This window comes from Pteronotus mesoamericanus, unplaced genomic scaffold (genome assembly GCF_021234165.1).
Source record: "Pteronotus mesoamericanus isolate MK-2021 breed Mesoamerican mustached bat unplaced genomic scaffold, CSHL_Meso_final contig_52, whole genome shotgun sequence".
In the NCBI taxonomy this organism is placed as follows: Eukaryota; Metazoa; Chordata; class Mammalia; order Chiroptera; family Mormoopidae; genus Pteronotus; species Pteronotus mesoamericanus.
The window spans coordinates 16762741-16786184 of NW_026555189.1; positions in this window are offsets into that span (position 1 = coordinate 16762741).

Below are 23444 nucleotides of genomic sequence, written 5' to 3' on the forward strand. Positions count from 1 at the left end.
AATGGAGAATATATGAAAGGGATTGTATGGCTGAATAAAAGCAGTAAGACTGAAAAAATCTTATTTGTTAAATTAGGCGTGTTTGGTTTTAAAATAATATCCACTTATTTCCCAGCATCCCTTGCACCTTTATTCCTTGCTAGTAGGTAGCAGCTAAACCTCAGAAGGGAGTACCGCTTACTAGGAAAACCACATGCTGGGCTGTGTCCCTACAGACCGAGAAAAACTCTGTAAATATCAACTGCTTGAGTCTTCCTGCAACTGAACTTGAAAAACGTGCTTGAAATCATGCAGAGGGACAGCCGCTTGGAAGTCACCTTTTGTCATGCTCCTGGAAAGGCTATATTGCGGCGGGCAGGTAGAAGCATGGCTAAGTAACTTGAAACCCCTGAATTGCAAATGTACAGTAAATTGTATCTCCCATTTCTTCCAACACCTCCTTCTTCTACTACTCATAGCCTCGGAGGTACAAACAAATAAATTTATAGCACAATAGCAGTTATAAATTAAACTTGACAAATTTGAATGGATGATTTATAGAGATAGGTTAAAGTTATCTATTCCAAGCATATTTTTGAGGAAGGTGGAGGTTAATGAAATCTATTCTGTGCCCTCCGATAACTGATAATCTAACTCCGATAAGTCAACATTCTTGTGTCTATGTGACACAAGCTGTTCAAATTAAAGATGGGATGTTAACTCATGTAAGAAGGTTAACAAGTGTGTGGTAAGTGGGGTGCTCTTTCCATACAATTTCTAAAACCACTTATGTTGAAGTACTAAAAATGTTCATATTGAATAAATGTTGCCATTTCATTCAAGAGGTAATAGTATATATGTACCTTGGGTTCTGATGCCATCTATTTTGGGTTCAAAATCCAGTCTCTTTAATTGTTTAACTTCTCTAATCTCATTTTCCTCATCTGTAAATTGGGAATATAATAATCTGCTTATTACAATAGATTATTATAAACATGAAATAAGGTATACGTGTAAGCAATTGAGCAGAGTGCCTGGCATAGAATATTACGACAGGTATTAACAATAGCAAGAATGACAATAGTAGCTATCACAATATGAAGATGTGCAAGTAGGTGCCTTTATCTGAAAGAGTGAGGTGCATTGTTTGTATTATTTTCTTTGATGTTATTTTGTCATTATTATTCCTATTTTAACTTTTAATGTACAGCAACTGTAACTGGTACAAAGAAACTCTGCCTGGGGCTGTGGGCATTGTCTCTGCTCCGTAGGCTGAGCAGGGAAATAGCATTTGTAGCCCGAGTTCTTATACCCTTTCTTCTTTCTATAACCAGCGCACAGGTAGTTATGTCGTTGCAGTGACTTTGATTGGATGTATAGTTAGTTTCTTCACCACTGTTGTTTAGGACAAATTACAGTAATTGTGCAAAAAATACTGTGAGCAACTTCCATGGGCTGAATACAAGACAAGGTATTTTACGTTGAATGTTCCGGCTCTGGACATAAACTTGCAATGTGGGCATTATCTTTATTTCTCACAAATGAAATCTGAGGTTCACAAAGATTAAAATTTGCCAAAACCCTTGAGATTAATCCACATTATTTTATGTAGTAATAATTTGTACACTGAGTATTTTTTCCCTTGGAGATACGTGTTTGCATGTGTTGCTAGTTTATCTATCTACCAGTTGACATTTTTGTTGTTTGCAGTTTTTTGGCAATATGAATAACTGCTATAAAAATTCAAATATGGTTAATGTGTGAACACGAGTTTTCATTTTTTCGTGGGTATGCTTTTTTTTATCCTCACCCAAGGACATACTTATTGACTTTAGAGAGAGGGAAAGGGAGGGTGAGAGACATGGGGGAGAAACATTGATGTGTGAGAGGAACGTATATCAGTTGCCACTTGGCACGCTCCCAGACCTGGGACCAAACCTGAAACCTAGGCATGTGCTCTGACCAGGAATCAACTCTGCAGCCTTTCGGTCTACGGGACGAAGCCCCAGCCAATAGCGCCACACCGGCCAGGGCTTGGGTATGCATTTTAATAAGTGAAAAAAGCCAAACTCAAAAGACTACATGTGATTTAATTTAAATGGCATTTGGAAAAGGGAAAACTGCAGAGATGGAGGGAAACAAACGATCCGCTGCCAGAGGCCAACAGAAGCATTGGCCACCAAGGGGGCAGCATGGCTGTCGGGGGGGATGGAACTTTCATCTTGATTGGGCTGTGGTGATGACGAAACCACAGCAGGCATCTCTTAACACTCATAGGTCTGAACAGTAACGTGAGTGAACTTCACTGTGTATAAATTTCAAAAATCAATGAATCAATAAATAAAAACACCAAGAGGAATGACAGAGACAACAAGCTAATTCAAGGAGATCTGTCTCCATAACCGTGTCCATCCTGCTACTAATACAATACTTCTGTCAAATTGTTATTGCCTTATCAGGGATTATTACTGGAAGGGTTCTCTGTATGTTTGATAACTTCCAAAAGGGAATATTTTATCTTATACATTATCAAGTGGAGCATGTCTTAATAAAACCACCGCACTTATATCCTGTTGTAGAAATGCAGTTGTAGAGGCATCTGGGGGCACTGCCTATTTTCAACAGAGAATCGACTACATCAATACTTTGAGTTTTTTTTATTTTTTTTTAGAATCTGAACTTTTTCAACATTTAAAAATATTAATGAAATCTATTCTAGTATTCTCCTCTGTTCCCCAGATCAGCACCTCCTTAAGATACTAACTATGACTCTAACTCTGTCCATGAACACAGGTGGATGTACATACCATCTCTTCTTCTAGTCAATGCATCAGTAAGCATACGTGGGCACCAAAAGCAGTAGTGGTGGGGAGTCTGGTTAATACTAAAAAAGTTAATCGTCTTTTTCATCAAGTGCTGGTTAATCACATAATTATTTGCCCCATAATTGATAAGCATAGTTTTATAATCCTTAGAGGTTTACTGGCATTGACAGGTTGAAATTTCCCTATTACATTGAATGGCAGCTTAGAACCCTAAATGATAAAATAAACTATGGGATCCGAATCTAACAATATTTTCTATCTTAACTTGTTTAGCAAATGAACATGCAGATTATTCCAGCTCACATTGCTTACTTAGATATTTAAAACCACTTAAAAATCCAGTACTTACAAATTATCTATAAATACATTAGCTCTCAAAGAACCTGCAATATTAATTGTTGACCAGAGATTTCATCGAACAAACAAATTATTCAGACAGAACAATGTGTGCCCATGCTGGCTGTATTTCCCCAGAAGGTAAAACAATAAATTCCAAACCTTAAAATCACCAAATTTATTTATCTTCTGGAAGAAGTGCTTTTTGTCCCCTCTTCTGCAATGAGCCCATATGAACCTTGCAATAATAAAACATATTAAAATGTATTTGTTTAAACAAGAGAAATTTTTTTCCTAAATAAAATTTGAGTACTTTGGTTTAAAAATATTCAGAGTCTTTTTAAATCAATAAGTTATGTTTAGATATCAAAATATTTGAGCATGAACACACTGGAATGAGAAAAAGGATTGTCATCTTTTGAAGATCTGCTGTGGAAAATATCAGGAGTTTTTAATCAAGCCATTCATTCTTTCTAAAGATATTTACTGAGTAGGCACTATATGCAGGTTGCAGTCAAGAGAGTTAAAATTCACCAAGACAATGTAGGATCGAATATGTCAAAAGAAAGAGAGAACTTCAGCGATCTGTCTCCAAATGATACCTGGGGCTTGGAGATCGTTAATGTCTAAGCCAAGACTAGAACTCATTTGTTCAGCACTGTTCTAGGACTCTTCGAAGAGTACCTTGCTGCTACAAATGGATTGAATTATTTCATTCCAAAAGTGGCAGTTTCCATTAGAATTTAAAGTATTTCTGATCATTTTTTAAGAACTGCACTTTTGAGTGGATTTAAATATGGAAGCATACGATATCAGTCTGGACCAGACCAGAGGGCTGTTAATGCCAAGAACAAGGAGGTAAAGATGTGAATGGAACACAATTTACAAAAGATCTTGAGAAAGGCACTCACATGCTATCTGGCAGTATAGGCAGTGTCGTGTTACGGAAAGTGATAGGGTACTCGAACCAGACAATCCTGAATCTGAAGCCAAGTTGTGAGATTTTGTAAGGCTGTGACTTGGAGCAAATTAGTCAACCACACGTTCCATCTCTTTATCTGTAAAATGGGATTAAAATAATTATAAGAGTTTAGTAAATGTTAGCTTTTTTATTCTGTACTAGTCACTACCAGAAGCACCTTAGAGTAGTTCCTGCTTATCCACAAGTGATCCATTCCAAGCCCCTCGGTGGATGTCTGGAACCACAAATAGTAGTGAATCCTATACATACTATGTGTTTTCCTATATATACCTCCCTGTGATACAGGTTAATTTATACACTAGGCACAGTAAGAGTTTAATAACAGTAATATTAATAAAATAGGACAATTATAACAATATACGATAATACAAGTTATGTGAATGGGGCATTATTAAGTAAAAGAAGGACCACTTGAACGCAAGCACTGTGAGAGTTTGATAACCTAGAGGGCTACGCATTGGGTAGCCGGTGGGCCCCGTACACAACATGGATATGCTGGGCAGAGGGCTGATCCAAGCGCTGGGTGGGACAGTGTAGGATGGCACAAGATTTCATCACATTACTCAGAATGGCACACAATTTAAAAGTCATGTAATGTTTATTTTTGGAATTTTCCATGTAATATTTTTGGACCATGGTTGACTGCCAGTAACTGAAATTGTAAAAAGTAAAACCGCAGATTAGAAGAGACTACTATATATTCCCTTTACACCTCTACCTGTGAGGTAGACACTTATTATTAGGTTTTTTTCCATTTTTCCTCTTTTTACCTTATTTACCTTCTTATCCTTTTACTTTACTACCTCTTTGTCATCGTTGTCATTGTGGAAACTGACGGTCGTAACAGCTTCAAGACTGTAGCTGTGAAGTGATGGAGATAGGATTGGAACCCAGGCAGTCTGGACGGACCCCTGTACTGGAGCCCAGCGGACTACCATGCAGAGCAAAGGAGATTTAATGAGATAATAGACGGACGACCTGGTAACACTCCTGCCATACAGCGGACATGCAATCAATTGTATGACATAATTAATGAAGACAGTATAACCTGTATGTAGGATGGATAAGAAGATAAAACACCGATCTGGAGAAGAATCATAGTATGAAACTGGCCTGGATGTTCAAATACATCACAAATCCCTCTTTTTATCTATGTTAGTGGTTCTCAGCTGGGAGCGATGAGGCCTTCCCCTCCAGGTGGCATTTGGCAATGTCCAGGTATTTTTTATTGTCATGATGCGGGATAGAGTGTTAACTGGTAATAGCCAGAGGCCAGGGATACAGCAAATTATCCTACAATATACATAGTAGCCATCAACCTTCATGGCAAAAAAATAAACAAACAAACCTGTCCATTAAAAATATCAATAGCATCACTGTTGTCTGACCTATGTCATCTTACAAATTTAATTTGTCATGCTAGGTTAGACACAGGCCCTCTTTAAAGACAAGTTTGTCGAATTTTCATGTTCATCCAGAATCACCCTAAAATTTTATTAGCACAAGATTCCCATCAGGGATTTTTGATCTCAAAGACTTGAGTTGATCCTGGAAATCTCCATTTTAACAGCTCTCACCTTCAGGTAGTTCTAACGTAGGCGGCTTGTCACTGGAGGAGGGTCGGGGCCACGGTGGGTGCGCCCCACTCCGACACTGTCTGTTAATAGGTTCTTGTGGTGTCACGGGGAAGAATTTTGGGAGGATTTTCAGTGATATGGCAAAATGTGTTAAAGCGAGAAAAGATAGTAGCCCTTAGAGAGGCAGAAAGTGGGCAGGCAATAGCACCAGCTGCGTGGACAGAGACAAAAGAACAGTCCTCTGCAGCTTCTCACCTCTCGCCCAGTTGCAAGTCTCGTGGGGACACTTGGAGTTTAGAAGAAAAGAAGGCAAAAAGTGCGTGTCCAAGGGAAGGACACAGGCGTGCCCCAAGGAGGGCGTGCAGGGCACAGTTGTCCTTGAAGAGGCTGCCGCACTTGATGAGGCATGTCCCCACCACCGAGCTGCTAGATTGCATACACTGCCCCCAGGCGGCCGTGCCTGATGCCTCATCCATGACAAGGTGGTTCAGCTCCATCTTGCGGTGGGAGAAGTCCAGCTTCGAAGTCCAGCTTCCAAGGCCGCAGGCTCACCCTTGTGCCCACCAGGCCCAGGGGGTCAGGACCCTGAGCTGCAGTGCCATTGCCCCCGGCACCCGGGGCTCCAGTGTCCCAGCTCAGTCTCTGCCCTTGATAGCATTAAAATTCTTTGCTGTGCAACCTTGGTCAAGTTACTTAACCTTTCTGTGCCTTTTCTCCCCATCTGCCTGTCCTCCATCAAAGCTCCATGGCACCCAGTTCACGATAGAGCCCACTCTGGCCCATGCTACTGCCACAGAAATAGGCCTTTGTTCAATCTCCATTTATGCCCTTGGGTTTGGGAAAAGAGCGTGTTTTCTTTCTAACTGCTCGATCTCTTTTCTGTCTTTTCCTCTCTCTGTGCTGGTGCCCTTCCTGTAGCCAGTCTCTTTCCTGGGATTTCTGGGGGCTTGTGCCTTTTCCAATTGGACGCTTTCCACAGGATTTCCCTCCCCCTTGATGGTCACTGTTTTGGCTTCTATGTCTCATGCACTCAGTGAAAGGCATTTCTCTATACTTTTTCTCTCTCCCCCTTTACTCCAGCAGAAGGATGCCAGTTGCTCCCTGGGGTGGCTGCAAAGCATCTTTTCTGCCTCCTCAGATGCCCAGAGTGACAGGGACACTGTCCTTCCCTAGTTAATCTTCCCTGGCTTAATCAGATGCCTGGCCCCCCTCCCTTTTGTTAATATCAAACTACGCACCCGCTGTAACAGACTCATAGGCCCTGCTTTAACTAGACACCCTCCACCTATGACTCCGCTCTCCCTGATGCCACAGCTGGGGACATGCAGAGGTTCCAGGAGAACTCAGCTCACTCAGAGCTGTGGCCATAAACACACACCATGCTCGTTTCGTCACCTTTCTTGTTCTCGTTCTTCTCCGTCAGCTTCCGTGTTAGACTAGCGCCCTGTAGTTCAGGAGCAGAGAGCTATCCATACAGAAGGAAGTGTGAGCCGTGGTCTGACAAGGGGGTGCTAATAGCTCCTCTGAAACTCAGGAACTCCCGTGCCCAAAGGGGAGAGGAGAGTGTGCAAACAGGTGTTAAAAGAATTCAGTGTGAAGCCAAAGTCTGTAGTAAAGCCAAGACAATATGTGCCTGGGGAAAAAAAGGACAGCAGCTCGCACTGTGAAGAGAACCTGGAGCTAGAGTGACAGAGTTTCAGAGTGAGAGTTTTTAAATGGCAAGTGTGGAGACAGAGACCAGTTCTGTGCACTGGGGTAACGCTCAGCAGGTTCCTCCGGCTCTCTGAGGCCAGAGTCCTTGGTGCTGGCTGTAAGTTCTCATCACCTGAGGAGCTTTAAAATAAATACCAATGTCTGGGCCCCGCTGTAGACCAATGAAATCCTGATGTCACGGGATGGTCCAGAGTATGGGAATCTTTTGCCTGTTCCCATGGTAATCGTCATGCGCAGCCAGGGTGGAGAACCACTGCTCAAAATGTTATTTTTGTTCTTGTGGGGAAGCAGCTAAATAATTAGTGTGTGCAAGGGTTTTGGCCGGAGAGCTGGGGCTTGTTAACCACACCGCATGTTACTTGTTGTTGCTACTGTTATGATCGCCATTAGTGTCGCTGCTGCTGCTGTTGGGGATGTCACTGGTATCCTGGTTTTCTTTCTTGCCTTATGATCTTGAATATTTTCTTTTCTCTTCTATACAATGAGAATGGTCAGAGTTACAGTGTAAAGTTGCTATAAAAAGTGATGTGATAAATTATGAGGTTTCTTTAAAACATAATTTTCATAAGTATTAGATTTTTCCTCTGCATTCGCTTGCATGATAATTCGAAAGGCTCCTAGGTAAAGTTGACATTCTAAGATGCCCAATGACATCCTATTAATGTAGTAGAAAATATTTCATATTATGAACTGTTGTTATGACTCATATTCTTTTTATCTGTACAAGGTACTGCATGTATTCATGTTTAACTTAAACTTCCAAGCAATATTACAAGGTATTATGTTTCCATTTAATGGACGCAGAGAATTATTCACACAGTAAGTGGCAGAATAAGAAATTTGAACATAGAACTTGTCTGCTGAATTGCTTCCACCACCAATATCTTGGTACTAAGGAGAATAATTATCTATAAGATAGAGGTGGATGAGCAAAGAAACGCATTACCGTCCTCCTCAAATGGCTTGGTTTTGGGGTGCAGGCCACCCTACCCTGCTGGGTTGAGTTCTGGAAGTTTGATGGCGCATCTCTTCATTGTGGCTGTGGGGCACGAGGCTGTCAGGAAAGTGCTGGACACAGTGCACTGGGTTCTCTGAGAATATGGCATCTGAAATTGGCAAGTAAATGGCCTGGAGGAGTTGCCAAGGCCATGTGCCCACAAACTCGGCAACCTCACGTGGCTGATAGGGCTGCATTTGCCAAAGAGACTTAATGAAACACAAAAAGACAGACAGATGATAGACTGCAGCTAGCTTTCGTTTTCTCAAACAAGACATCCCTGCTCTTTATATGTTATAGTCGCTGGCACAGCCCTTGGTTCATGGCTTATGTCAGAAACCTCTGGTTTGGGGAAAGTCTGAGTCCTTCCAGACACGCCTCAGCCTGCCCTTCTTTTCTCGCTAACATGGATGGCCTCAGATCTTCCATTCCTACCCTTGCACTTTAAAGTGTTATTTGTGATAGCGGACACTGGGCTCTGAATTGCAGCTCTCACTGATGGAGACTTGAGTTGATTGGGGTGGGAACAAGTATCACTGCAGCTCTTTTCAAAAGGAAATCACAGTCGTGGTGTCAGATATTCAGAGTACAGCAACCCAGATCCATAGAGGTTAAAGACAATTTCAGAATAGATAGTGTACTTTTACGCCGGAACATTTCAGAGGTTTAGAATATTCCTATCATGTATGTAATATCTCTTTCATAGAAAGGGCTTTAATCCTTGAAAGTACTCTTGGAAGAAGGACAAGATCACAATCCCTATCTTCCAAATGAAGGAAATTGACATTCCAAGATTTATTTGAGGTTATTGAGCTTAATTAGAGGAGAAATACCTTAAAAACAACAGCGTTTACTCATTGCCTAGAAGCTTGTTATGGAAGCTGGACATGGTATAACATTTTCATAGTCATATAACAAGTTTTGTATGTTATCTGATAAAATACTAAGTAAATGATAAGTAAGATTTTTTAAATTATTTTTACTGGGGAAGACTAGGGAGGTTATAAAACGGTGAGAACAACAAAAAATAGTCTCATAACTTGCTCTCCAAACACCTAAATGTTCTCAAATTATGTCTAATTTAGACTTTTGATTAATTAAATAAATTCATATTTCAAATTATTTATATGTGATTATAAAAAAATGAAGGACAGACAAGAGACAGAAAGGGAGGGAAGAAAGCTGTGCAAAGAGCAGGCCAAGTGTGAAAGCAGCTTAGATAGTGTTGATTCAAAATCCTTTGAAGCAAAAATTGAATTGCTTATCTCTCCTGCTTCAAAAATATTAACAGTGCACTAAAAGGACATTCATATGATTTTTTAATTAACTTTTCAAGTATAATTTGACATTTGTTGCACACATGTAATTTAATTCTCTCTCCTCATGTTTTTTCTCACATTATTATTTCCCTGGCATCTGAGGGTTCTGACCAATATCCAGGTGACACGTATTCATTGTTTTACCAAAACTATTAATACTTCATTTGAAATCAGTAAAAATAGTTGGAGGGAATGCAGACTGGTGCAGACACTGGGGAAAACAGTATGAAACTTCCTCAAAAAACTAAAGATGGAACTGCCTTTCAACCCAGCAATCCCACTGCTGGGACTGTACCCTAAGAATCCTGAATCACCAATGCAAAAGAACCTGTGCACCCCAACGTTCAGAGCAGCGTTGCTTACAATAGCCAAATGCTGGAAACAGCTTAAGTTGCCATTAGTAAATGAGTGGATCAAAAAACTGTGATACATTTACCCAGTGGAATATTATGCAGCAGAAAGAAAGAACTCCTACCCTTCGAGACGCCATGGATGGAACTGGAGGGCATTGTGCTAAGTGAAATAAGCCAGGCAGTGAAAGACAAATACTCTATGATCTCACCTATAAGTGGAACCTAATCAACAAAACAAACAAATGAGCAAAATAGAACCAGAGACTTGGAAATAAAGAACAAACTGAGAGTGACCAGAGGGGAGGGGGCGGGAGAGGGGGGTAACAGGGAAGGGAAGCGGAAGGGGCAAGCAAAGGAACATGGATAGAGGACCCATGGTACAGACAATGCAAGGAGACGACTATGGGGTGGGGGATGGGGTGAGCAACGGGGGAAAAGGCGGGGCAACTGTAACTGAACAACAGTAGATTAAAAACACACCAGTAAAAATAGGTTTGTTGACACTAAATGTACCCAGTCATATTTCAACTACTTCCTACTAATAAGAAACTTTTAAAAAGACTAGAGAGATTAATTTCAAAAATATGACCATAGGAAGCAATTCTGAGCAATGCTTTTAGTCATTTTGGGAGAGGCATGATTTGGAAAATTAAAAGTAGAGAGGATAAGGGTGTGGCATGCAGAGGAAAAAAATGAATATCAGGGTTTTGAAGCCACAGAAAAATTTGATCCATTTTTTCATAAATGTGTTCAACATTATTGAGGACAGTTCTTTGCCAAATGTTAAACTAGGTGGCCTTTTAAGAAGGTTTCTGAATATGTCAGCCTAATGTCAGCCATAGAACACATTATTTTCATAAATATTTACCGAGCACCTACTATGTGTAAGTTCTGAGACGACAGAACGTACCAATCCCACACATGAAATCTTAGAATCTTTGCTTCTGGCAGGTATGCTTGGGATCACTCCCACTCTTAAGTGGCATACACATTTTTTTTAAAGTAACACAATTATGAAATTAAACACTTTCCCAATTGAATTAAGAAGGGCTAAATGTGTCAAAAACTGTCCCAGAAAAGCATTAGCCAGCTCTGCCACTAAAGATCTCCAGAAACAAGATGTCTTGAGTGACTCAGCTATCTCAGGAATGTTTCATTTACGTTCCTTTTGCCACACTCCTTTCCACGGTCTTGAAGTTCTTGACTCTGTAAAGTATCTGTGTTTGACCTCAGCATTCAGAAGGTTAAGAGGAGAAAAGAAGTAGGAGATTCTATGAGGCTAATTTTGCCCATTGGAAGAATTTTAACACCAAACTGAATCTGATTCACTGAACAAATGCTTCAGTATAATAATCACTAACATTTAATATATAGGTACTAAGTGTCATACAATTTATATGCTGTATTATTTTTCCACTGCTGTGTAAAAAGTTACTGCAAATTTAGTGGCCTAAAGAACACCTACATATATCAGCTGGCAGTTCTGAGGTGAGGCAGGCTGAGCTTTTCCATGGTGACTCTGAAGAAGGATCTGCTTCCTATTTCACTCAGGTTATCGGCTACATCCAGCTCTTTCTATGTGGCTGTAAACCGGAAGCCCCCATTTCCTCCCCGGCTGAGCTCTAAGGCCGCTCTCTGCTCCAGGACACCCCTTGAACTCCTTCCTGCAGGTCCCCTTCATCTCACCAGTCTGTGAAGCCAGCAATAGGGGGTCAAGTCTCGCTCACGATTTAACTCTCTCTGACTGTCCTGCCACCAAAAGGAGGAAACTCATAGCGTAGGCAGCTCCCCAACCCCTGAAGTAATCTCCCTATTTTAAGAACAACTCATTAGGAACCTTAATTGCACCTGCGCAATCCCTCTGCCATTTAAGGTAATACACTGACAGGGGTAACCCCTGAGAGTAAAAGCCGTATAAATCACTGTCTCCTACGCGTGTGCATATTTTAACTCTAATTTTCATCACTACTCTTTTAAGTTAAGGATCGCCCTTCCCAATTTTGAGAAAGTTTAAAATCCAAAGTCACAGAATTATTAAGTACCACAGCGATGCTTTCAACCTAGGTCTTTCCAATTCGAAAGTTGCTGCTTTTTTCCACAATTGCACAATTAACGGAACAGATATGAGCAGCTCTTCTGCTCTACAGTCTAAGACTAAGGAAATAAATGAGGCCTTTCCTTGCTCTTCATGAGGAAACAACAACAACAACAACATGTCCTCTGTACCCAATCAGTAATTAAATGATTCCTAATATTTACTACATGCTCTCTTAAGCGCTGTGCATATGTTAATTCATTTATCCCTCACAATAACACTGTGAGGTAACTACTATTATAATCCCGAATTTCAAACTACCTATCCCTGAGAAAGGTCAGATTCCAGAAAAGACACTTCGGCCCATTGTTCCTGGTTTAACCATGGCATGCACTGCCTTCGAACAGTCCATATTTAAGTTCTGAATTTAGTTGTCAGGTCAGAGCATGCAAAGAGTATGCTGCATGTGTTTTGCAGTGTAAAAAAATCCATCTTTTATGTTATATTTCAATGTTAAAATTCCTTATGCTCAATGTGGACTTAGATTTGAGAACACGCAATGTCTGAAGCTCTGACAGACACACAGGGCTCACAGTCTGTCCCAGCAACAAAGCGCTGGAGTTGAGTAGTATTGTCCTCACCCACCCTTAGAGAGAAATCCTAGTTTGCCATAATTCCCACCACTCCCTACTGTTTCCACATTTTAAGAGATAGTTTGTTACCGTTACATACCCCACTAACACTCTTGTGTTTTTTTATAGAAGAGAATTCTTTTTCACTATAAGTGGGGAACCAGAAAGTAAACTAGTAATTGCAGAAGGCAAACATTAAGTCCGCGCTTAATTTTGTTAATTGCCTGCTAGTCTTCGACAGTTAGATGCGTTGGCAACCTTTTGCTCTTCCTAAAGGTCATTCTTTAATTGGATTTAGAAACTCAAATCAAAGAAAATATTGGAAGGAGCTCTGAAATTGTAGGGTCTGTGCAGAACAAAGGAGGTGGTTAGTTGTACATCCAGCCACTAGAAGGAGGTAAGAAGTTTCTCAAACGTTCATTGTGTGTTATTGTGTATACCTAATTTTAAATTAATCTTTATATTTTAAACATTGAATTTAAGTTGATGAGTACTTGCCTCATCTGAGTCTATGATGGCGTTTATCATTTGTCTCTCAGTGTTTCTCTGTGAATCAGTTAGTTCCCCTCCATACTTCCTGTATTTTTAACACTTAGGTTTGATCATCTTTGCGTTGCTTTCCAGAAAGCATTATGCCCAGGAAATTTGAGTCGCATTCAGGGAAAACAGAACTAGTAACCCAGTGGCAAAATCAGTAGGCTTCATGCCTGAGAAGCCCACGCATTTGTGTTAGATAAATGTCCCCCCGCCTGGTTTTTGTTCAGCCCATCCACCCATATAAAACCTCACAGCAGCCGCATCTGTATTCAGCCACAACTCTTTGTGAAAGGGACAGCTAGAGAAGCTATTAAAAATACATTGTTACTATGAGTATTTTGTTCCTCTTTGCTATATAATAAGCTGAAAACTACAGTAGGTGAGCATTCTATGGGGAAGACTGCTGTTCCTTTTATTGACTTTATAGCCACACGTACTAATAGGAAATGCAGTTTATATCACACAGGTGAACTCAATCACGCTGAACTCAACAGGATGGGATATTTTCCCAACATTTAAGTTGTAAATGGCAGGTTGGTTTATAATAAATATCTAGGACAATAAAATGTCCTTTTTAATAGAGTTTTATTATGAAAAACCCCTATGTTTTCAATACGTTTAGAATTTCTTGACTGTGAAGCTAATGTTCATTATGGAAAACTTGAAAATTCTTAAGAAATATGTGAGAAAACAAACAATGCCCATGATTTGCCCTCAGAGATGACTATCAATACATTGAAAATATAAATTTCTTTTCTCATAGTATCTTTGTGTAGGCAAAGATCTTTGTCATTACTGTTTTTAGGTAGTTTTCAGTATTCATAAACATCACATTTAATGACTTACTACATAAATTTATTCAATAGATTTCCACATGTCTTCATGTCATTAATCCCCTTATTTTGGGCTTCCATACTTACCTAAATATTCACATGCATGTTTTTACATCCTATTTTCAGACTGAATCCAATATCCCGAACAGTTGTGAAGTTAGTTTTGCCAAGGTGACTACACAATTTGTAGCCCAGAAATCCAGGGAGTGAAGGGGCGCACCATCTTTAATTACACCAGAGAAACAGACATTAAGAACTGATTCAGACTCATGGTACAGACAGGCTTCCTGAACACGTGCCTGAAAATCCACACAATGGCTTCTGCTTTTTGACAGTGTTCATTTCAGTGTGAGGAAGCAAACCGAGGAAGCATCATGAAGGACGTTTTTGGCCGCCCGTTTATCCCTCAATGCAAACCACACAGCCAGCACCTTTTTTTTCCCCCTGAAAAGGATACGTTGATATGATTGTCTAATCACTACGCTGTGCACCTGAAACCGATACAAAATAATATTGGAAGTGAACTATAATGAAAAAATAAAAATTCACGTAAAAAGAAAGGGGTGGTTTACAATTTGGGTACAGAAGTTCTCAATCAGAATAGACTATATCAAGATGGTTGGAAAGGAGAAGTTACAGATAGTAAACAATGAACTGTAAATGACCTGATTCTATGATAATATTAATTGCATTTAAACTATATATTATTATATGTTCATACAAGTGGGTCAAACATGGAGTGTTAACAGCAGGCGATCTGCCACAGCAGACGAGGGAGATTTTGTTTAAGCACATTGATGTAGAATGGATAAAAATCTAAATTCGATGCCTTTGATCTAACATTTTTAAAACTTATGGAAATTTTTGTTTTGGTTGGTGGGGGGGAGGTGCATATCTGTGAATATTTGTATTTCCTTCTGTTAGTCTGAACATTTCTCAGGCTACTATATCTTTCTAGAAGTATTCTGTGCTGATTGTGTTTCCTTTATTGTTCTAGCTTCCAAGGAACTAAAAGTCAAATTTGTGTCTTAGCGCAATACACTTTGACATGTGTTCTTGAAATCTGATGTCCCTGAGTCTTTACTTTCTATTCTAACTTTTATGTAGTCATGCCCAGCATAACGACGTTTCGGTCAACAACAAACCCCATATGTGAACGAGGCCCATTAAGATTATAATGAAGCTGAAAAATCCCCACTGCCTAGTGATGTGGTAGTCCTAACATTGTAAATCAATGACTTACTCATGGAGTTGTGATGATGCCATGTAAACAAGCCTACAGTGTTGTCAGTTGTATAAAAGTACAGGACTTACAACTATGTTCAGGTGTGTGATACTAGGTAATTATAATAAATAACTCTGTAGCTGGTGTATTTGCTATGCTATACTTTTTATTCTTATCTTAGAGTATACTCTTCTGCTTATTAACAAAAATGCTGTAAGATAGTGCCATGTTACACAGGCAGCAGCCTCACACATCTCATGTTTACCTTGCCTCTTGACTGCATCACTTTCTGTCGTGCTTGATTTTGTACCGTGGCGTGCGGCATAGGCATGTAGCCTAGTGCAATAGGCTATACCATGCAGTCTAGGTGTGTAGTGGGCTAGACCATCTAGGTTTGTGTAAGTGCACTCTGTGATGTTCATGCAATGTCAAAATCACCTAACTATGCCTTTCCCAGAACATATTTCCATCATTAAGTAGCACATGACTACAGTCCTTATTCCTGACGTTTTAATTATATGTATGTATATGTATTTGAAATAGGCGTGCACATTCTTAGATATCTTCAAATCGCTTATGTAAGAAACAAGTCACAATTAAATAAATGAGTATTACAAATACTGTGAAACTTTATTAAAAGAACAATCTTTCCCTTAGATTCATAGATTAACCCAAAAGGAGGGTGCTTAAGTTATTTATTCCAATTTTAACATAGATATCTATTAAATAAATCAGAAACCTAAAGCCCAAAGAAGAGAAATACCTCCTCTGTGTCTCGTAACTTATAAATTGAACACATTAATCTTTGCCACTGACTTATTATTCATTTTTATACCTGACATTAAAATGACTATAGGGATCGCAACAACCAAGTAAACTGCAGTACATATTACTGAAATGTATATGATCATTACAGAGAATTTTCACTCTTTTACATAAATCCAATGGAATGTTACTCACATGAAAAGAGATGCTATAGCTGGCTACACCCTGATGATTTAAGGTCAGTCTGTAGTGTGAATCAGACATATAAGGTGTAACCCCATTTATGAGAATCTTGTGTTTTACACATACACAGATAAAGTCCAAGGCTTGTATCATTAACATAAATTATTCTTTAGGGTAGTATTAAAGAGAAAAGAATTTACTCTGTTTGATTATTTAATTGCTTTTACATTTTTTTCCCTTCCTAGGGATTGTTATTTTTAGTTATTCTGAAATCACCAGTGTTTGCCTTGGATAGCATTTCAATATGTTTTTGCATTGATATATATCGATTTAAAATCAAGTGTGTTTTTGAGGATTTCATGCGCAGGTGTACTTGATCATCTATTTTTCAGTTGTAGCTTGGAGGGTACAATGAACCTCATTTTGAAAAGGAGCATTAGGTTTTGAACAAAAATGTAAAACGCAGTGTTTGTGAGGAGAAATAATTTATAAGAATTTTGTGCCTATTTCCATACTTTTGCAGTTTTTAAGGGTAGAAAAACAGAGGCAGGTGAGCTGAGTTATTTTAAGTTTTATGTCACAAGCCAACCGTTGGACTTACCCTGGAGATCAGCACTTGCCAATCGCCATCACTTTAAACTAGTGAGTCCCTAGAACTGCTGGCATTGTGTGTAGCAGGAGAAAGTCCAGTGTCCCCTCAAACTGTCAGGTTGTGCTGGAATGACCAATACAACAGCTCACTAAACACCACAGGCAACTGAGGGTCATGAAAAGTACCAACTTGGCTTTCTCAGTGAGCATGCACATATATGCACTTATTGTAGTCTAATATTCAGTTATATCCTGAGAGCTACATTGAGATAATAAAAAAAAAGTTTAAATGAAAGAAAAAAAATCTCAAAATAACACTGAACTACATCTCTAGTTTCTTTTTGCCTTGAACACCATTTGAAGTGGTTATAAAATATAAGCGATAAATGGCACTGCCTTGATATTCCACAATGACCTTTTCTTGTCATTATATCAGCCTTTTCTATAATTTCAATTTCTGTGCATGTTTCCCTCATATTTTATACCATTTTTATCTGTTGGACATTACAGAGCTTATCCTCAGAAAACACTGACAGTTACACAGAACATTTACTGAAAAATCAGATGATGACATCATTTCTTATTTTATGAAATTGTGCCACACGTGTATGTATTGATCTTTGTACTAAAATGTATCTTTCAGTGTAATTTCTTCCATTATTATGAGCTTTTCAGATTATAAAGCAATTTCTTATGTGGCATCGCGTTTAATCCAGAGAAACTCTCTCTGTTTAGTCAGTCAGTCCTGTTATTGAATTAACGAGGCTAGAAGAGCTCAGATGATGACTTGAAGAAAGCCGTGAAACATGCTGGGCGATACGGGGTCCAGAGCCCAGGTTTTCAGTACTAAACAGCAACCAATGTTTATTCACTAGCTAACACTTTACAGTGTCCTTGGCAAAGATCATTTCACTTAGCGCAAAACTGCTGTATGAGGAAGAAATGACTAGAATTCCCATTTTATTGTAACTGAGGTTCAAGTACTTCACCTGTGGTCACATACAGAGCAATGGAAGCAGCCAAGGTTCAAAGCCAGGCCACCTGCTTTTAGAGCCCACTTTGCCTAAATACTAAACTCTAAGATTAATCTTGTGTATTTTTTACTGTTCAACAGTGACTGTTAGTTAAAAAAATAAAAATAAACTTGTGATAGGACATTACTCTGATGTATTACCAAAATTAACCCATGACTAAAATTGAAGTGTCAGATACAGAAAAATGCAAAAATCTTAAGTGTGTATCTTGGAGATTTTCACGAAGGGAAACAACTTCTGTAAATATCACCCTGACAAAAAACAATTAGAACATTGCTGCCCTGGCAGTGTGGCTAAGCAGGGTTGGAACATCATCTTATACACCAAAAGGTAGCAGGTTCAATTCCCGGTCTGGGTACATACCTAGGTGGCAGATTCGATGTCTGGTTGGGGGTAGGGGGTGTTCAGGAGGCAACCAATCAATGTTTCTTTCTCACATCAATGTTTCTCTCTCTCTCTCCCCCGCTTCCTCCCTTTCCCTCTAAAATCAATAAGCATGTCCTCAGGTGAGGATGTGAAAAAATCTGACCATTGTTCACGCTCCATACCCTCTCCCTGCCCCCAGTAACCCCCACCTCTCTTCAGAGACAACTACCTTTCTGACTTTATTTTGGCTTCATGTTGAACTTGAGACCCATGGACTTGTATAGTGTGTAATCTTTTGGCTTTAGGTTCTCCTTTTCCATTTTGTAATAGAGATTCAACCACGTTATTGCAGCAAGCCATCCTTTGTTCATTGTCTTTCTTGTATAGTTTGCTTGGATGTGAATGTCCCACAATTTATACATTTATGTCATTGCTGAGGGGCACTCTAAAAGTTTTCAATCTGGGATTATTATGAATGATGTTGCTGTAAAAGTTTTGAAAGAACATTTTTGGTGCACACATTTTGATATATACACATTTCCATTATTGATATTCAGAAGAGTAAATATTATCAAAGAGTTTTCTAAAGTAATTGTTCCAATTTAAACTCCCACCTGTATTGTATAAGAGTTCTGCTTTTTCACATCATCCTCAACACTTGGTGTCTTCTAGTTTATTATTATCACTTATTATTATTATTATTTTAACCATTTTTGTTAGCATGTAATGATATTGTTGATATTAATGATGAGTCCTTTATGGTTATTGGATATTCTTTTTGGTAAATTGCTTACTGAATTCATTTGCCAATTTTTTTATTTTAATTGAATAATCTCTTTTACTGAAATGCAATTCTTTTTTATGGATATAAGATAAATATAAGTCATGTGTGTGTGTTGTCTTACTCTCCGGGTTTTCCTTTTACTTTCTTAATGATATCTTTTTACAAACTGGCACTCTTAATGTAAATGTTCAATTTACCAATCCTTACATTGTTACATTTTAGTAAGTTCGTTTATGTCTTATTAAAGAAATTTTAGTCTGCCACAAAGTCATAAACACTAGGCTATATTTTTCTCAAAAAGTTGTATTGTTTAATTTTTGTTATATGGCTCTACATCCACTGAGTGTATATTTTTCTGTGGGGTGAAGTGATGAGTTATTAATATGAATATCCACTTGAACAGCACCATTTATTAAGAAAACCATTTTTTTTCCACATGGAATGGCTGTGCTGCCTTTGCATACATCTGCGGTTCATCTGTGCTTGGGTTGCCTTCTGCAGTTTGTTCTGTTATATTGATCCAATTGTCTGTTCCTGTGCCAATAGCACAATGAATTGATTACTTCCAGTTTACACTAAGTCTGGCTAGCTGGTAATGTGAGTTTCCTGGCCTTGTTCTCATTGTGACTATTCTCATTCTTTTCATTTCCAAATTAACTTTGTCAACAGCTTGTAATTTCACACAGGGATAGCTACTGTGTTTTTAAATAGGACTGAGTAGAACCTATAGAGGATTTGGGGCAATCTCACAATTTTGAGACTTCCAGTCCAAGAATACAGTATATCTTTCCACTACTGGGATCCTGTTTGATTTCTCAGTATTGCTCTGTAGTGTTCTGTGAAAAGATTTTGTACATTTAGGTTACATTTGGTCAGATATTTTCTGATACTATTTTAAATGACAACATTAATTTTTTATTGATGTTTTTGTTACCTTTATGTAGCAGTAAAGTTAATTTTCATATTAAGCTTACCTTAACTAATTTCTAAAATCTAACCATTAAAGTTTTGATTCTTTTGGGTGTTCTGCATACACAATCATGTCTATGTGAATTATGTATTTATTTCTTCTTTTTCAACTCATGCCTTTTTTTCACTTATTAATTCATACATTAATTTTTGCCTTACTGCCCTAGCTAAAACTTTGAGGAAAATCGTGAAAAGGAATTGTGGTAACATCCTTGTCCAGTTGACAAATTCAATGCAGAGAGATGTTACTATTTTTATAGTCAATATTCATGTAGATTTTATTATATATTTATTCTTTCTGTCTCTCTCCACTCCTTCCGCATTTTCATATGGACACCACTGCTGACCGAACATCCTCCTTAGTATTTATTTCAGTCTGTTTTCTGGCAAAAAATTCTATACTTTATATATTGAAGAATTTATGTTTATGTTTTCTTTATGCTTGAAAGATAACTTCTCTATGTTTACAATTCTAGTATTCCCATTATTTTCCTTCAGCAGTTAAAGTCTGGCCTCTCCTTGAACGGTGGCTTCCATCTTTTCTATTTATAAGTCCACATCAGTCTTATGATTGTGCAATATATCTCTCCTGTCCCGTGATTGCTTTGCAATATCCTTTTATCTTTGTGGCTCAGCAGTCGACTGTGGTGTGAGGAGGGGGGTTCTTCTCGTGTTCATCTTGCTTAGACTTTCTTAAATCTGTAAGGCAATATTTTTAATCAGTTTTACAAAATAGCTTGGCTTTTACTTCTTTGAATAAAGCCCCGGTCCCCCTTTTTTTTCCTCCTGCTACGGACCTCCAATGACACAACGCATATTAGCTCTTTCACCATGTACCATAGCTATCTTACACATTTCTAAATTTTTTCTTTTTTTTTATTATTTCTGGCTCCCCCTGCCCTTTTATTCTCTGTGTGCGCTTTAGTCTGTGTATTTTCTACTGGTTTTCTTCTAGTTCACTAATCCTCTCTTCACTTGGGTCTAATATGATATTTAATTGATTTTATTACTATTGTGGTGGTAATGGTTCTTAATATCGATATTATCATTTGTTTTGGTTTCAAAAATTCAGTTTGTGTAATTATTTAAAGACTTAGGGTTTTTTTGTAAAATTCTCTGTCTTCTATTTTCCTTTTGAAAGCGTATGAGTTAATCTTATTTTAAAGGTCACATGATCAAGTCATTATCTGGATCACCTAGCAAACCACCTTTTTTAAAACTGAATTTATTGGGGTGATATCGGTTAACAAAATGATATAGATTTCAAGCGTACAGATTTGTAACACAGCATCTGTATATTGTACTGTGTGTTCACCACCGCAAGTCAAGTCTCCTTCCATCACCGTTTATCCCCCTTTTACCCTCTTTTACCTCCCCGACCCTGCTTTCCCTTTGGTAATCACCGCGCTGCTGCCTATGTCTATGAGTTTTTTTTTTTCCTTTGTTTAAGCCATCGTTTTACAAGATCTTGGTCCTGATTTTGATAAGCCTCATAAGTTTTGATTGAATGACAGACATTATATTTAATGTGTGGAGCGGCTTTGAATAATGTTGTCTTTCTACAAGAGGATTTTACTATCTCCTAACTGGCCTCTCACAAGTATTTAAAGGGGAAAATTAATGCAGTCTAATGAGGGACTTAGCAGACTTAAGGAAGGATTTCAGACCTGAAAAAAGCCTGTCTGTCAACCACTAGATCCTTTTCACTTCCGGTGTACACGTCTGGGTCCCTCTTCAGCGACAGATCCGAAACTCCGATGACTGGCCAAGCCCGCTCACTGAGACCACCAGAAGCTCCAGTGCACATTTCAGATGCTCTGGGCCAGGTTTCTCATTCTTCTGCTCTGGTCAGCTACAGAATTAAGTAAATGTCTCCAAGTAAACCTGGAGCAGAATAAATGAAAATAATGCAACCGTCACCTCTGCAAATGTCCCTTCTGTCTTAACCTTTACCCATCAAAGCGTGAGGGTCTTCAGTGCCCCAGATAGCTTTTATTTTTTAAATCTAGTTTTTCACTTTTTTTTTTTATCCTGGTGGAAGTGTTAGTCTGCCACCAGGTAATCCAGCAACATAACCAAACAAAAGACGCCTGTAGTACAGCTTTAACTGAGAATCTTGTCCACTATTTGTATTTTATTTCACAAAATCAATGAGCTATCTATCACGTATGGAACAGAGACTGTTACAATGTTTGTTATTTTCTACACAAAAGTGAACTTTATATGAATCTTCAGTGCTTTTCTATTTAAGAGCCTACGATCTGTGAAGTATTATTTGAAGGGGGGACTGATGAAGTTTTCAAAGAGTACTGAATTGGGGACTTTGAATGCAACTAACTTTAGTTCAGCTCTAAAACACTGCCACTCTGTGGTAACTTGGAGACATAGCAGCATCCTCTAGATTTTTAGAGACCAACATGACCCAGCAAGTTGCTCTTGAGTTCCCTTCCACTATTATGCAATTTTCCCATTCATTGCAACAGTTCAGCTACTTCATAGTTCATCTCCTGCCCCTTTCTTTCAATCAAATTTTACAAGCCTTCAGCCTGGCTATTGGGTCCCCCTCTTTGAGAGAATTTGAGCCAACAGCAAAGTGCCAAAGTTCCCAAGTCACATTTAGGCTCTGGCATGTGGGGATAGTATGGTCTTAGGGTCATTACTTACTTGCTCTAGCATCCATTTTATGATATAAAAAGAAAAAAAAAGAACAAGAATTTTAGCAGGCATATTCACTCTGTAAAAATTCATTGATTTGAGCTTTATGCTTTTTCTCTGTCTGTAAGCTATGTTTCAATAGAATTAATTTTAAAAAGAGGTTAACAATACATAATTAAAGACTCTCTCAGAGGATTGGTCTGAGCATTTAAATGAATACTGTCATCTTCTCAAGATGGCCTATACTAACCTTTGTATTCAAAATCTTAATCTTCCTTCCCCATCTCCACCCATACATATCCAAATATCCATCTCCTTTATTCTGTTCTGATTTCTATGTTTTATTCCATAGCACATGTTATGATCTAAACTGTTGTATAATTAGCATATTATAATTTTTCTTACTTTTGTTGTTGGTTCATTGGTTTAAAACAAGAATCTAGAGCCCTGGCTGATGTGGTTCAGTGGATTGAATGCCCGTCTGTGAACCAAAGGGTCGCCGGTTTCATTCCCAGTCAGGGCACAGGCCTGGGTTGTGGGTGGGGTCCCCAGTGGGGAGTGTGCAAGAGGCAACCACACATTGATGTTTCTCTCCCTCTCTTTCTCCCTCCCTCCCCCTCTCTCTAAACATAAATAAATAAAATCTTTTTAAAAAACCAAGAATATAGAATATGGTCTTGCACCTAGCAAGTGCCAAAAAGTGTTTGTTGAAAGCACAAACAGGAATGGAGCATAGTTGTTGGCACAGAACGAC